Source organism: Gallus gallus, chromosome 18 (assembly GCF_016699485.2).
Source record: "Gallus gallus isolate bGalGal1 chromosome 18, bGalGal1.mat.broiler.GRCg7b, whole genome shotgun sequence".
NCBI lineage: Eukaryota > Metazoa > Chordata > Aves > Galliformes > Phasianidae > Gallus > Gallus gallus.
This window is the reverse complement of record NC_052549.1, coordinates 694,752-710,013: the sequence shown is the minus strand read 5'-3', so window position 1 is coordinate 710,013 and position 15,262 is coordinate 694,752. Positions and strand designations below refer to the sequence as shown.

Here is a 15,262-nt window from a genome sequence, read left to right as displayed (position 1 = left end):
TTGATTCAAGAGAAGTCTGAATAAATCTTTATTTTCACACATCTGAGTGAAATGTGAAATGGCTGCTAGTTCATTTCTAAGGCAGTTAGTCAAAGTCTTCTAAAATAAGACAATTTCACTAGTAAAATGGTGTTCTGTGACACTAGTCTTCATGAGGCCTAATAGTGTCTTGTGCAAGTGAGAAGGCTTGCCAAGTATTTACTGTATATCTTAGAACCAGGAGGAGAAATTGTGTTTTTGTCATGGTTTTATGATTTTTGGTTATCAGTATTCCACATCACAACATCATGCAGTGTACTGGGAGTTAAAGAGCAAATGCTTTAGTTCCGGGTACCTGTCTGGAAGAGAAGAAGAACTACGTTCCCCAAGAGCCTTTTCGAGTACTGTTATCATTCCTGCTCAAGGGAACGGATATAAGGGCGCAGGTCATCTGACTGGTCCCTCTTCTCGTCTCGCCGTGTTCCCTGTCGGATCGGCTCGCTACTGCTGCTCCCGACTGCACGCAAGGCTTCAGTACTAGCGTAAGGCCTTTGGCTCTCGGACAATCTTTCTCTCAATTATTGTTGATTTATATTGTATTATAGTGTGTTATCTTACATTCCGATACTATATTTAGTAAATTAGTTAGTTTCTCCTCAGATCGTTGCCGCTGTTTTTAATTATTTTGGGGTCCCCTGTTTCCCTTCCTGGAGGTGCGGATTTGTGAAATCCCTCTGCCCCACTAGTCGCAGAACCGGGCTGGACCAGCCCTTAAACCGATGACAGTTTTATATTGCTAGAGAGTCTGAATAAAAGGTTTGAATGCACAGCTGACTGCAGGCTATTGAAGAAGAATTGTGTTGCTTCACCCTCCAACAAGGCAGAGCTTTATGTATCAGCATGTGTAGATTTTCTTTCTCATCTTGTATTTTCAGGGAGCCTGAAAATGCTGGTGCACCAACTGATAGATATCCTTGACACTGTTTGGAGTATATAGCTCATTTCTGCAGCTTCTTCCCCTTACTTTACAGCTCCATGTCAAAACTGAGCTGACTCTCACTCTTTTAAAAACAGGCCCTGTCAGAGAAACACCTCATAGTGTTTTAGAATGGCTTAGGTCTGAAGGGACCTTAAAGACCATCCCAGTTCAACTCCCTGCCATGGGCAGGGCTGCCACCCTTTCTATCAGGATGCTCTGGGCCCCATCCAACCTGATCTCTAACACCTCCAGGAATGGGGCATCCATGGATTCCTTGGGCAGCACATTGCAGGGTCTGCCCTCTGAGGGTCAAGAATTTCCTCCTGACATCCTATCTAAATCTCCCCTCTTTGAGAATTTAAAAGCCTTCTCCACAGGGCTGTCTCCATGGAGGTTGCCCAGTCTGCATTCATATCTGGGATTGCCCTGACCTAGGTGCAGCGCCTGGCACTTGGCTTTGTTGCACCTCATTAGGTTCACGTGGGACTGCTTCTCCAGCCCCCAGGTCCCTTGGGATGATGGCACCCCTTCCTTCCTAACTATCAACTACACCACTCAGCCTGGTGCTGTCTGCAAACTTGCACTCTGCTCCACTGTCTATGTCATCAGTAGAGATAATAAAAGAGCACTGGTCTCAAATGCAGCCCTGAGGGGACACCACTTGTCCCTTGCCTCCACCTGGACATGGAGCCATTGACTGCAACCCTGGCTTCTGCCATCCAGCCAATTCCTGTCAGTGAGCTCTGTGAGCTTGTACATGTACGTGACCTTCTTTTTATCACTGATATACCTTCAGAATTTCTTCTTGTTCCCCTTTATGTCCCTTGCTAGATTTAATTCTGTCTGGAATTTAGTTTACTAACCTGATCCCTGGCTGCTTGGACAGCTCCTTTGTAGTCCTCTCGGGTAACGTGTTCCTGCTTCCACTCCCTACACACTTTCTTTTTGTGCTTCCAGGAGCTCCTTGTTGATCCATCCTCCTGGCATCCTTGTCTGCCTTCCTTTCTCTCGAGATGCAGTGCTTCTGGGCACGGAGGAGATGGTCCTTGAACACTGACCAGCTTTTTTAGGCCCCTCTTCCCTCCACGGTATTTGTTCTCCCATGTCACCCTGCCAAGCTGTTTTCTGAAGAGTTCAAAGTCTGCTCTGCTGGAGTCCAGAGTAGCAAGTTTGTTGCACACCCTCTTTGACACCCTGAGGATTTTGAACTCCACCATTTCATGGTCACTACAGCCAAAGCTACCCTTGTGCTTCACATTACTCACCAGCCTCTCCTGGTTGGTGAGGACAAGATCCAGCATAGCACCTTTCCTTGTGGGTTCCAGTGTGAGCACACTGTTGAGTGCTCACCATTCTGCTTTAAGGGTCACTTGGAATGAGTGCCTCTTGTGTCTGAAGCCGGCCAAACCTTGGTGCCCTGTTGTGTGAGCTGCTGCTCAAGCTGTTACAGCAGACAGTGGGTGTACAGGTGACACCCGCACTGTTTTCCCACCTTACACTAGTTGCTGCCCTCCTTCAGCCTTCTTTTAGGGGTGCAGTCGTGACCTCCACCGCCCTGGCAATGCCCATACCATGTCAGCCTCTCTCGTGAGAGCTGCCCATTGCTGGAGAGTTGCTCCACTGTCTCAGTGCTTCCGTGGCAAAGGAAGCCCGAAACTCCCTCAAACCTTGAGATCGCTTGCTCCGCTTCTGGTCGGCCTGGTTCTGAAGCAGCTGCTCTTGATGAGTGAATGTTCAGTGCTAGATGTTTAGTGCTCAGCTGCTCAGGGCAGCTCCTCCATATGTCATGTGTCCAGGCCTCTGGCCTTCTTCTTGCTTCTGAAATGATCCCGGTAACCCCACGTTGTTCTTGGAACAATGCTCACAACAGCAGTGCTCAGAAGAGGCACGTGTTGCAGCTCTGAGCCAGGACCCTTGGCTGTGACACAGCCTTTCCCACACACAGCTCTCCAGCTGAGCTGGGGCTCTCGTGAGGGCTGGAGAGGGCACAGCCCTGTGAAGTGGGGGCAGCTAGCAGCCCTATCCCACCCCTCCTGGTGCCATGTTCACCGCTGGGTATGACCTGGCTGGGAGGAGTACACCCGTGCCCTCTTAGAGATAGCTGACTGAGTGCCTGACCAGGGTGGAAGAGAGAAGCAACATTTCAGGGAGTCAGGGAGCAGACTTTGGCTTCTCTTTTGCTTCTGAAGCCAGGGTTTAGTTTTTCAATTGCAACATGATACCTTAACAATCTGTTTTGACATGGGACTAGTTTTTACTCAATATATAGTTTGGAAGAGAATGCAAATACTTCTATTAAATGAAAAATTGCAATTGTTTCACATGGGTAATGCATTTCAGTGAGAAAGAACATCCCTGTGAGGCTGACGGATCTTTTTCAGTGCACCAATTACCAAAACAGAGCAAAGGACCATTTTCTGCAAGACCTTTGTTGTATTGAGGAGCCCGGCTCTTTTCAGTGACATCCAATGATAGGACAAGGAGAAATGGATGCAAGCTGGAACACAGGAGGTTCCACATAAATATGAGAAAAAACTTCTTTACAGTGATGGTGACAGAGCACTGGAACAGGCTGCCCAGAGAGGTTCTGGGGTCCCCTTCTCTGGAGGCATTCAAAATCCACCTGGACGCGTTCCTGTGTGACCAGATCTAGGTGTTCCTGCTCCAGCAGGGGGGTTGGACTGGATGGTCTTTAGAGGTCCCTTCCAATCCTTGATATGCTGTGATTCTGTGATTTTCCTCCATGTCTTTCCATGTGGTCCAACAACCGATGGATTTCTGAAAAAAGAAGAGAAACTCTTCTCAAAAAATAGTGCAGGAGCTCTTGTCCCATGTGCATTCCCCAGGGGTGGCTTCGGGTCACAACACTGAGGGGAAGCAGCCATTTCTCCGCCTCTCTTTATCCCTTCCCTACAAGTTGCCCAGCTGCAAGGTTTTGCTCCTAAGTTATACCAGTGCCTCCCCAAAAGCCCTTGTCTTCCCACCAGGGATCTAAAGGAGGAGCTAGTTGGAAAGAAACAGCCTCCTCTCTGGCCCAGGCCCAGCCTCACACTTAGCTACGCCTTTCAAATGCAGCCACATCATGGGCCTTGGTGTGCTCTGTGTGACATCAGAAGAGAGCACGACATTGGAAAATGAGGAACTCGAGGACCCAGAGCTCCAAGGAATGTGGTCACCCCATCTGTCAGAGCCAAAGAGTCTTATAAGAGTCCCCATTGTCCCTCTTCCTCTGCTTTTCTTCAAGGAGATGGCACCCAGGAATGGCACAGATATAAATCACGCACCTGTTTGGCAGCCTCAGGTGGAGCTCTGCTTCTCCTGGGCACTCCATGCCCTGGTCAGCATGGACAGGACATCCCCTGCCTGGGCAGCCCCACTTTGGTCTTTGGTGGTAGACTGCATAGATCTGGTCCCCTTGTGCATCAGTGGCACTGAAGTGGAGGCACTGTAGGTGCGCTCCTCAGGCCGGCTGGTCTCAGAGCTAGGAGACCATAAGGCTGCCATTGGTGTTGGTTGCAGGGCTGGAGCTCCACAGTGGTTTCTGCGCTTTGCTTGTGCCTTTTCTGGCACTCCTCCTCTAGTGGAGGCTTTCACCACACCGTGTTCTTCTTTGCCACTTGGAGGCTGTGCTGCTTATGCTGGACCCATCCCTATTGCTATGGTTTTGGTAGAGCACTTTCCCTTCTTTTTTTTTCTGAGACTGCTTTTTTGGCAGAAGACGCCCCCGGGACCGCTGGCAGCTGACTGAAAGGACAAAGTGGGAGAGGGGTCTGCCTGAGTGGGTGATGGCTTTGGGGCCGTATCCTGCAACCCCGAACCTTGACTGCAACTCAGTCTTCCCCACGCACAGCTCTTGGTTTGCACTGGTGCTCTCCTGAGGGCTGGAGAGGGGCCAGCCCTGTGAACTGAGGGCTCCTGGCAGCCCCATCCCACCCCTCCATGTGCTGCATTCAGCACTGCTGGGGGGCCCTGAACAGTGACTGCCTGGGGTTAGGAAATGTGCTCCTGCTGGGTCAGGAAAACACCCTGTCCAGATCCCAACCCTGAGCCTGCAGTCTCACCTGGCCTTCTCGTCATTGCTTGTTCTCTTCTCAGACTGTATTGTATCCACGAGAAAGGTAACATGGATCCAGCTGGGGAGGGGTGGCAATTCAGGAAATTCCTCTGGAACTGGGAAGGAAAGATCTTGTCAGAGGAGACTGACTGTCCTGGGAAACGAAGTCACTAAGGCCATGATGGGATGAAAATGTCATCTAAATTCCTTCATCTCTCCCATCAGATCTACCTCACAGAAATGTGCACAGTCCAGGGACACATGGAATATTTCCTGTAGGTGACTTGCTGAAACGTCCACCTCCTGAGAGAAGGTCAGGCCTTCCCTAAGTTCCCTAAGCAATGTGACCTGCGACCTTAGGTGTTAGCGAGCACCAGAGGAGCCTGGTACGCTGACTCTAAGAAAACACGGAGTGTGGGGGAGGGTGGAGTCCCGTGGCACAATGCCGTGACCACCCTGCAGGGATGGGGACTTGATGATACTATTGGAACAGATAAGCTATCTTGTTTTCTTGGCCCACCCTGAGCCGAGGCTTTCCAGCTTTCTGTCAAAAACACGTTTTCAAGTAATCTTTGCAGGACAAAGGCATATTTGTCTTGGGAGACTCAAGTTCCACCTGAAAGTAAGAAATAGTATAAAATGGCATAAGAGAGAAGGAGTATGGGGGGGTGGGGCAATGCCATACACAAGTGGGAAAGCAGCAGCTGCAGCCACAAACATACTCACCTGGGAAAGATGATGATTCGGCCTGAGGAAGTCAGGGAGGCTACAGCTGCAACCTGGGACACCACCATGTCCAGCAGCCAGGGGATCTGCAGGGGTGGAACAGGGAGGATGTGGTTCATCCTTGTCACGGCTGAGGCACTGGAGTGTGCTGGAGGAGCCCAAGGCAGGGAGAGCTAACAGCACCACAGCACTTGCACGGCCTGAGCAGCTGGCCAGGTCCTGGTGAGCCATGTGCAGGCAGCGCAAGGGTCATGGGACTGCCCAGGCCATGGAGAAACCTACAGCTCACCTTGAAAACAACTTTTTTTAGGTTTTCTTTCCCAGTTATCCTCTCCAGGAAATAATAGTAGAATTTCATTTGAACTTGCATTCCTTTGACGAGAAGCACTCTGATGTCCTTCAGGACAAAGGCAATGTTCTCCCCTTTATTTTACAACGTGTGCTCTGTGCTCACACACTTAGGTTTGACTGCTGACCTGATGTGCAAGAGGAGGCAGGTAGAGCCTAGTGGCACACAGTGATTCTGGTTGGTGACACTGGATGACCAAGTGTTGTAGTTTGGTGATTTTTTGTTGTCAGTATTCCACATCAGAACATCATGTGAACCAGTGGAAGTTAAAGAGTTAATGTTCTGGTTCCATTTACTGCCTCTTATGGGCATTTGGAGTATTCTGATAGGAGGGGAGGGGCAGCATCCCCGGAGGACTTGGTGCGAAGAGGAAGTGAGGTGGAGCTCCAGACAGGACCCTGGGCATCTCTCCTACCCTTGGGGCCCGCTCCGTTCTCTGCGGAGAAGGGCACATGCTTTCTTCACACTTTGGGTACTCTTATCTCTCTCATTTGGCTTGATTTTGTTGGATTGAGTAAGTTACCGTTCCTCATCAGATCGTTGCCATTGTGTTCCTTTTGTTAAACCCATTTACCCGCTCTCTGCCATTTTCCCCCCACTCCTGGAGCATGTGGCCAGTGGGGTGCCCTGCTGTGAGGCTGTGGGCAGGCCGGATCGCACGAGGAATTGCTGGTAGCCCTTCCTTTTTTTTTTCTTCGCCTTTTTGTCTCTCTCTTTTTTTTTTTTTTTTTTTTTCCTGGGGCTGTGCCCCCCTTGTCATGGGCTCAGATAACTCCATGACACCACGAAACAGAATTTACCTGGCATGCCGGTTGTTTGTGCTGCCTGTGTTTCTTTGTCAGAGATTGGCAGGGTGGGATTGCTGCCTTCTGTCATTGCCTCCTTCTGCACAGTCTGTTGGTCAGTTCCTTTAGATAGAAAGTAGGACAGTAGGATTGGATGTGTTATGTTCTCATTAGGAATCAAGCTGCTCCAATCCTGACCAATGCATGCACAGGCAAAGTCTACTGCTCCCAGCCCTGTGACCCCCTCCGTTGCCCAAGGGTACTCTGCCCTCCTGGAAGTTGGAGGGTGCTGGCTCTCTCACGTCTCCTGAGGAATCATCTCCTATGCAAGGCCCTCACACACTGTGCTGTAAGCGTCACCAATCACCACGTTCCACCCATCACAGCCAGGCATCTGCAAGCTGAAATTCAAGCTCCAACAGAAATACCTCCAGAATTGGCATCTCCACCTGGTTTCCAGCATTAGCAAAGGCAGCCATCCCTGCTCGGGATGCTCCTCCTGCCTTGAATTTGCTTAGCTTGCACAGAGGGCTTTGTATGAACAGAAGCAAAGCACTCGCCAGTTGCTGCCATCGCTCTGAGTGATCCCTTCCTGCTGCGCAGGCTACAGCTTTTCCACATGTACATCAGACCTCAGCTTCCCAAGTCTCACAGTGAGCAGACTAAAGTATACCCACCACATGCTGCCTCCTTCATTTTCTTCAGCAGTTCCGTTAGGACATGGGATGACCCCTGGGAGTATTTTCATCTTTTGGATTCATTCTTTCCTCTTTCCAGACCTGAACAGAGTGTGTGAAGTTAAATATCATGTACATGAAGTTTTGAAGACCAGTGGTGAGTCAGCAGAGCTAGTAAAGGCAAACTACTCACCCCTGGGATTCCAGCTGAAAATTCTTGCTCTTGGCTGCAAGGTCTCATGGCCATCACCTAGGGTCCTACCTGGGACTCCAGAAACTTTGCAAGAATTACACTCCACCTTGTGTTGAAGGAATCATGCTGCTGTCACCTCCAACATTCTCTTGTTCAAGCCTTGACTTCTGCTTCCAGTATCTCAGATAGACTGTCCTCATTTATTTGTAGTTCTTATGATTTACAGCTCAAAATAAGCGTCTCCAAGGAGAAACCTCGTTACTTTGGATCTCATAGTTATAAAAACTACCATAACTCTGCCCTTATATAGTTCCAATTCAAACTGTACTTTTTAGCCAATCTAATTTTCTGAGCTTGGGGTCACTTCCTCCTTGATTCTTCCGTTCAAGTTCTAGGTGGTGCTTTTTGGGTGGCATCTTCTCAGAATAGATAGTATCTCTCCAGGTGTTGATATGCAGATGTTGTCCCATCATTCCTGGTGTCTGCTGTGACATAATCTGGTTTGATAATTGACCTCTGATTTGACAAGGTATCTCTGCAAGTCCTCTACTCTTGAGGCTATTCAACCCTCACAGGTCATGACCATTACAGCTGCACACGCTGTTCCTGGCAGCCTGAAGGAAGCCCTGACAATGGGTCATCTTCAGCAAGAAAATCCTGAAGATAGTTGCCAGCTCATATCAACTCCCAGAAGAGTGATCACTCCTCTCAGTGAAGAACCTTTTCCTAATATTCAATCTGAATTTCCCCTGATGCAGCTTGACGCAGTTCCCTTAGGTCCTATCTCTGGTCTCTAGATGAAAGTGATCAGTGCCTTGTCCCTGTTTCCTTTTGTGAGAAAGTTGTAGACCCCAATGACATTAGCTCTCGATATCTTATTCTCTATGCTGAACAAACCAAATGACTTCATGTGTATTGCCATTAGGCAGTGCTATGCCTGATACCCAACAGGATACAGTTAGTCTTTCTGATTATCAGGGCATACTGTTGACTCACATTCAGCTTGTCATGAACCAGAACCCCCAGATCCCTTTCCACAGAGCTCTTCTTCATCCACTCGTCCCCCCATCTGCATATATATTCAGGTTTCTCCTGTTAGAGGTGAGGAATCCATCACTTTCTCTTGCTAAATTTCATATGGTTGGTGATTTCTCAGCACTCTAATTTGCGAAGATCTTTCTTTTCCCAGCTCCATACAGGACCACTCAAATCTCAAATCATATCTGTGAGAGCATGTTCTGAGTGCTTTTTGAACTCCAGAAGCTTGGGGCCATGACCACTGCCCTGGAGAGATTGTTCCAGTTCCCAACTGCCCTTTCAGAGAAGAATCTTTACCTTATACCCATCCTGAACCTGAAGCAGCATTATGGCATTCCCTCTGGTCCTTTCTCTGTTACCAGAGGGCAGAGATCAGGGCCTGCCTTTCTGTTCCCCTCGTGAGGAAGCTGTAGGCCACCATGAACAAGCTGTAGGCCACTGGGAGTCCTCCTTCAGTCTCTTCTTCTGTAGACTTAACAAACCAAGAAATCTCAGGCACTCCTCATGTCTTCCCATCTAGAACACGGCTGCTCTGTCCCAGATGCAGAATTTGGCACTGCTTTCATTCAACTTTCTGTGATTGGTGATTGCCCAGCCCTCCAATTTGTCAGTAGCTCTGCAAGGCCTGCACCCAAGTCACTTATGAAAATATTAAAGAGAAATAACCCTAAATTGGAGACCTGTGGAAAGTCACTGATGACTTGCAACCAGCCTGATGTAACCTATTTACTAGAAGTGCCTGATCCATTGGCCAGTTGCTCACCCACTGCAGTATGTTTTTGTCTAGCTGTATGCTGAACATTTTGTCCAAAAGGATACTGACAGAAAGAGTCTCTAAAGCTTTTCTGAAATCCTAAAAGATGACATCAAATGACTTCCCTTGGTAACTAAGTGGGTAACCTTGTCATAAAAGGAGATTAAGTTCATTACACAGGATTTCCCCTCAGGAACATGTTTTGGCTGTGGCCAGTGACTGCATTGTCTTTCAAGAGTTTTTCAGTAACTCCCAGAATAATCTTTTCCATAATTGTGCCAGGCACCAAGGTGAGACTGATAGAATTGTAATTACCAGGGCCTTCCTTCGTTTGCCCTACTTGAAAACTTGGACATTTGCCAACTTCTAGCTAACTGGAACCAATCCAGATTCCCCAGAGTACTGAAAAATAATTGAGATCTCGGGAAGACAACTGCCAGCTCTTTGAGTACCCTGGGATTAATCCATTTGGCCCTGCAGATTTATCCAGGTGGAGCAACAAATCCCACACATGTTCACAGTTGATCAGGAGTTAATTGTTACTGCAGTTACAGTCCTCCAGCTCAGGTCTCTAGGGTTCCCAGAGCCTATTATCAGTGTTAGAAACAAAGAGGGCATTAAATGTCTGTTTTATCCACATCCCCACTGGAGAAGTGGCCTTCCCCATTAGTTAATGGACCACTGTTACCTGTGGTTCTGCTTTTGCAGTTAGTGTATTTTAAAAGCAGACATTTTCTCCCTGTGCAGGAGCATCTTTGTAGTCCTCCCACGTCAGCCTATCTCACCTCCAGTTGCCATAACTCTCTTTTTCTGCCTAAGGTCTAGAAGATCCCTGCTCAGTCAAGTTAACATTCTGTCCCACTTGCTTGTCTTCTAGCATTTTGGAATTGCCTGTTCCAGTTCTCTCAAGAGGTTATATGTAAAACCTGATTAGCACTGATGAACTCCAGTGCCTTCAAAAGCAGTTTCCCTGAGGACCTTGCAAACTAACTTCCTGAGCAGCCTGAAGTCACAGAACTCTTCCCATCAGGTTTCACTGATGCCAATGATGTCATAGCTCTGGGACTGAGCCAAGGCTTCTTTGTTCCTCATGCTGCATGCATTGGTATAGAAACATTTCAAATGTGCCTCACTGTACACAACACCTCCTGGAGCAGTCTGAAGGATCTCACTAACATGCAGTCCCTCAAATTTTGATGTGCCATTCCATAGACTACTACTAGTGAGCCTGGTTTTATCACTTCCCCCTTCAAATCTAAAGCTCTATGGCTCAGTCCAGCTAACTGATGCAAAATCCATTTCCTCCTCTGAGAAAGGTGCATCCCATCCGATGCCACCAGGCCTGCTGTATGTGAACCATCCCATTATTCAGGAACCCATAGGACTGCCAGTGACACCAGCCTTTGAGCCATGTGTTGATAAACTGTGTCAGGTGGAAAGGAATATCGGTATTGTTCCCTGCTACTGGAAGGGCAGAGGAAAACACAAGTTGTGCTCCTGATCCTTTAACCAATCACCCCATGGCTCTGAAGTCCCTTTTGATTGCCCTTGGACTTCTTTTTGCTACCTCACTGCTGTATGAAAAACCAAGAATGGATAATAACTGGAGGGCTGTACCAGGCAGTGAGTCTTCTAGCAACATCACTTAAGCAAGCCTCAGGGCGGCAGCAGACTTTCCTATGGGTTGGGTCTGGTGGGCATATTGGGCCCTCTGTTCCTTACACCCTGAGATCTGGAAGACCACATGTTAACCTGGGCATGCTTTCTCCCTCTGAAAATCCCCAATCATCCTTATTTTCCAGGTAGCGAGAGGTGGGGCTTTGTTTCCCCATGTAAGGCAGCGGTGCATACAAGTTGACACAGGTCTTGTTTGGAAGGCAAGAGAGAGACATGGCTGAACTGTGACCTGCTGGTCAAACTGGAGAGAAAGCAGAAAATGAACAGGCAGGGGAAGCAGGGACAGGTACTCTGAGAGGAGTAAAGCATGCTGCTAGGCTGTGTAGGGATGGGGTCAGGAAGGCCAAGGCTCAACTGAAACAGGACTTGGCAAGGGGTGCAGAGAAGAATAAGAAAATCTTATACAAATATGTTAAACTGGAAAGGAAAGTTCAGGATGGTGTACCCTCCCTAGTGAGCAATCTGGGCAGGTTGGTAGCAACAGACAAGGAGAATGCTGAGGTACTCAGCAAATGCTTTGCCTCAGTCTTCTCTGGCAACTTCTCTTCGCACAGTCCTTGAGCAAATGGTTTGGAAGATAGGGTCTGGTGGAGCAATGATTCTCCCACTGTAAGCAAAGATACAAAGCAAAGTTCACGACTGCCTGAGGAACCTGTGCATCCACAAGTCTGCAAGTCCTGATGAGATGCATCTTGGAGTCCTGAGGGAATTGGCTGACATAGTCCCCAAGCTGCTCCCAGTGATATTTTAAAAATCATGGCAATCAGGTCAAGTCCCCGATGACTGGAAAAAAGGTAATGTCTTACCCATTTTTAAGAAGGGTAAAAGAATGACACAGGGAAATACTGTCCTGTCAGTCTCATCTCTGTGCTGGGGAAGATCATGGAGCAGATCCTCCTGGAAGCTATGCTAGGGCACATAGAAGAGAGGGAGGTGATATATGACATTCAATGTGGCTTAACCAAAGGAAGGTTCTGCCTGACCAAGCTGGTGGCCTTGTTTGATGGAGTAACTGCATCAGTGGGCGAGGGAAGAGCCACCGATATCATCTATCTGGACCTCATTAAGGCCTCGGATGTTTCCCCACAACATCCTTCTCTTTATATGGGAAAGATATGGACTTGATGGGTGAACCATTTCATGGATGAACTGTTGGGCTCCCAGGATTAGGATGGAATGATGCAGTGTAGTAAGAGGGCAGTCTATAATTACATAGCAATAAAGAGAATCACAGCTCTAGTGGCAGTGTGTATGGTAGCTCAAAGGGTGTTCATAATCATTTCTCTTTGTAGTATATGCTGATAATCTAGGCTGTGATTCTGAAATGAAGTCCATAGGGGTGAATTCTAGTGCTTCTGTGAAACTCCACTGAAACCAGTGGGGCCGATGCAAAGATCTTTGTACATAAATCTGATTGTAGGATGCCAGATCTGAAACAGTGGCTGTGCCCAGGCTTGCCTTTTGTCATATCTCTAACTGATTTAATTTACTGCCTGAATACCAATATCTCAATGACTGTTTTTGCCAAGGAAGGCAAAAACAGCCATTGCATATATTGCTTGTAGATAGCATCTGCTTACTAGAAACAGTCGGTCAAATACTTGCATACTTGAGAAGAAGTCTAGTTATGTGTATCTAACAATGCTAAGTCAGCTGATTCCAGTAGGAAATGCTAGAAGTCCAAAAGAGCGTTTAGTGTTAGGTGTCATGATGTAACATCGTAGCCGTCATGCTAGCGCTCCCAGATACATGCAGATTAGCAGTATTCAAGTGTAACCAGACAGCATTTATAGTTTATAGATTGGCATAGCCTGAGAAAAATCCAACTGTCCTCTCGTTGGCTGTTTGCCTTCATTATATTTTTCTTTCAGAGTACCTTCTTTGTTAACATTTTAATATTACTCATAGAACAAATATTTGATTTATAAATACCACTAAAAAGATGAATCACTGAGCAGACAGAACTGTAAGAAGTTGTCTGGTGGGCAGCTGAAAAGAACAGAGGGATAGCTGCAAGTGCTTCTGTTCATGCTCTATTGTTCCCTTGGCATATTCAGGAATGCTGCTGAAATGAATAGGCTGTAGCGCATAACTACCACACATCACTGAACAATGCATCATATTCAATTGGATCGCTGTGAGAATCATTCACAAGAAAATACTGTGCAAATGTTCACACTTGTTTACTGAATAAATGTTTGTATTTAGATAGTATTAGAAATGCATTAAATGGGTTAACTAAACCTAAAGACATGGCCAGACATAGTTATGTCACGTGTAATTAGGATACCCAACGTGTACAGGAAGCTAACAGCTGCTTAACAAAAACAGAGATCTGATAGAAGGCTGGAGAGCCTTCAAGGCTGTAGCTCAGAGGCTCTCGGCTCTCGGCTCTCGGCTCTCAGCCCCGAGGACTGTCCTGGGAATGGGGTCACCCAGCAAAGGAATCCAGGTCATGCTGAGAATAAAATATCACCCAAGTTCCTTCATCTCTCCCATTAGATGTGTCTATGACTACGACTATGACTACAAGCCACAGTTGTTATGGGGATATCAAGGAAAGTGATGCGCAGTGTCCCCACAAGGGGATACCCATGGTCACAAGTAGCAAATGCTACTGAATGAGAACTGAACAGCTGCACCAGGCAGAGCCCACAGATGCAAACAAACTCACTTGGGAAAGATAATCACACATCCTGAGAAGGTCAAAGAGGCCACAGCTGCCACTGGGGATACAGTCATGTCCATCAGCCAGAGGATCTGCAATGGAGGTGAGTGATGATGGGGTTATGTCCTTTGCTTGGCTGAGGCCCTCAGTACTGGATGAATCCAAGGCAAAAACTGGCAGGACTGTAGCTCTGGCCCAGCTCAAGATTCTAGCCAGGTCCTTCCTACACATGGGCAAGAATGGGTTGTCCCTGTGGGCAAGAATGGGTTGTTCCTGTGGGACTGCCCACACCATGGAGAACCCCAGACCCTCACCTTGGAAACAGTCTCCTCCAGGTTCTCCTTCCCAGACAACCTCTCTAGGAAGTCATAATAAAATTTCATTTGCACCCTTGTGCCTTCAGTGAGCAGTGCTCCCTGAGTTTGATGGATTGAGAGTTCACCATCTGAGAACATTGCCCATTTGTTACATCAGGAGCTACACCATGCTGGACAAAAGACAATGTGGGCAGCTGCTAAAGCATGGGGGCTGCCTGTACAGCTATCTGACATGGCCCAGGCATGCCAATACTGTGACACTTGCACTAAGATGAGACTGAGATCGTTGCCCGAAACAACAGCCCATCTTGCTAGAGGACACAATCCTCCCCAGCGATGGCAGGCTGATTACATTGGGCCGCTCCCTCGGTCTGAGGGGGAGAGATATGCCTTGATCTGTGTCAGTACTGCAAGTGGGCTACTGCAGGTCTATCCAGTACCAAAAGCAAACCAGGCATATACCGTCAAGGTGCTTACCAAACTGATGTCTGCCTACAGGATACCTCAAGTCATCAAGGGAGACCAAGGGACCCATTTTACTGGTGCAATGATACAGCACTGGGCAGAAGAAAATAACATTGAATGGCGATTGCACCTGCCATATAATCCAACAGAGGCGAGCCTCATTGAACATTATAATGGTATTCTTCAGGCTGCCCTGAAGTCCCAGGGGTGGACAAAGAGACTATGAAACCCTGCAGGATTTGAATGAAAGACCTTGAGACGGCAGACCCAGTGCCCTGACAGTGCTACAGACAACATGGACCTCCCTGCTTAGGATCCAAATTACGGGCACTGATAATCAGGTAAGACCCCAGATTGGCAATGAAAATAATCTTCTGCTGCCTGCCCCTGAGAATTTACATCTGGGCACCCATAGAATAAAATAGCCTTGGAAGGTGCAGGTAGGACCTAAATGGTGTGGGCTACTTGCACCCTGGGGGAGATTATTGGAGGTGGGAGGCTCAGTAGTCCCTCCAGTAATAGGTACATGGCCTATGGATATTGTGGTCAACACTCCAATCTTCACTGCTAAAAGGACCTCCATCATGTCCCTATGGCAGAT

The 15,262-nt window shown here is 47.8% G+C and overlaps 2 long non-coding RNA genes across 2 annotated transcripts; one reads left to right on the top strand and one right to left on the bottom strand.

Annotated features, from left to right (window-relative positions):
• The first annotated feature begins 466 nt into the window (after positions 1-466).
• LOC112530021 lies at positions 467-15,262 on the top strand. Its single transcript, XR_003071129.2, has 3 exons — positions 467-521; positions 13,714-13,982; positions 14,695-15,262. It is a non-coding gene; the product is annotated as an uncharacterized LOC112530021 (long non-coding RNA).
• LOC121107149 lies at positions 3,330-13,811 on the bottom strand. The gene is made up of 5 exons (XR_005840760.1): positions 7,550-13,811; positions 6,888-6,995; positions 5,739-5,824; positions 5,020-5,128; positions 3,330-3,736 (listed from the first exon to the last, which is right to left on the bottom strand). It is a non-coding gene; the product is annotated as an uncharacterized LOC121107149 (long non-coding RNA).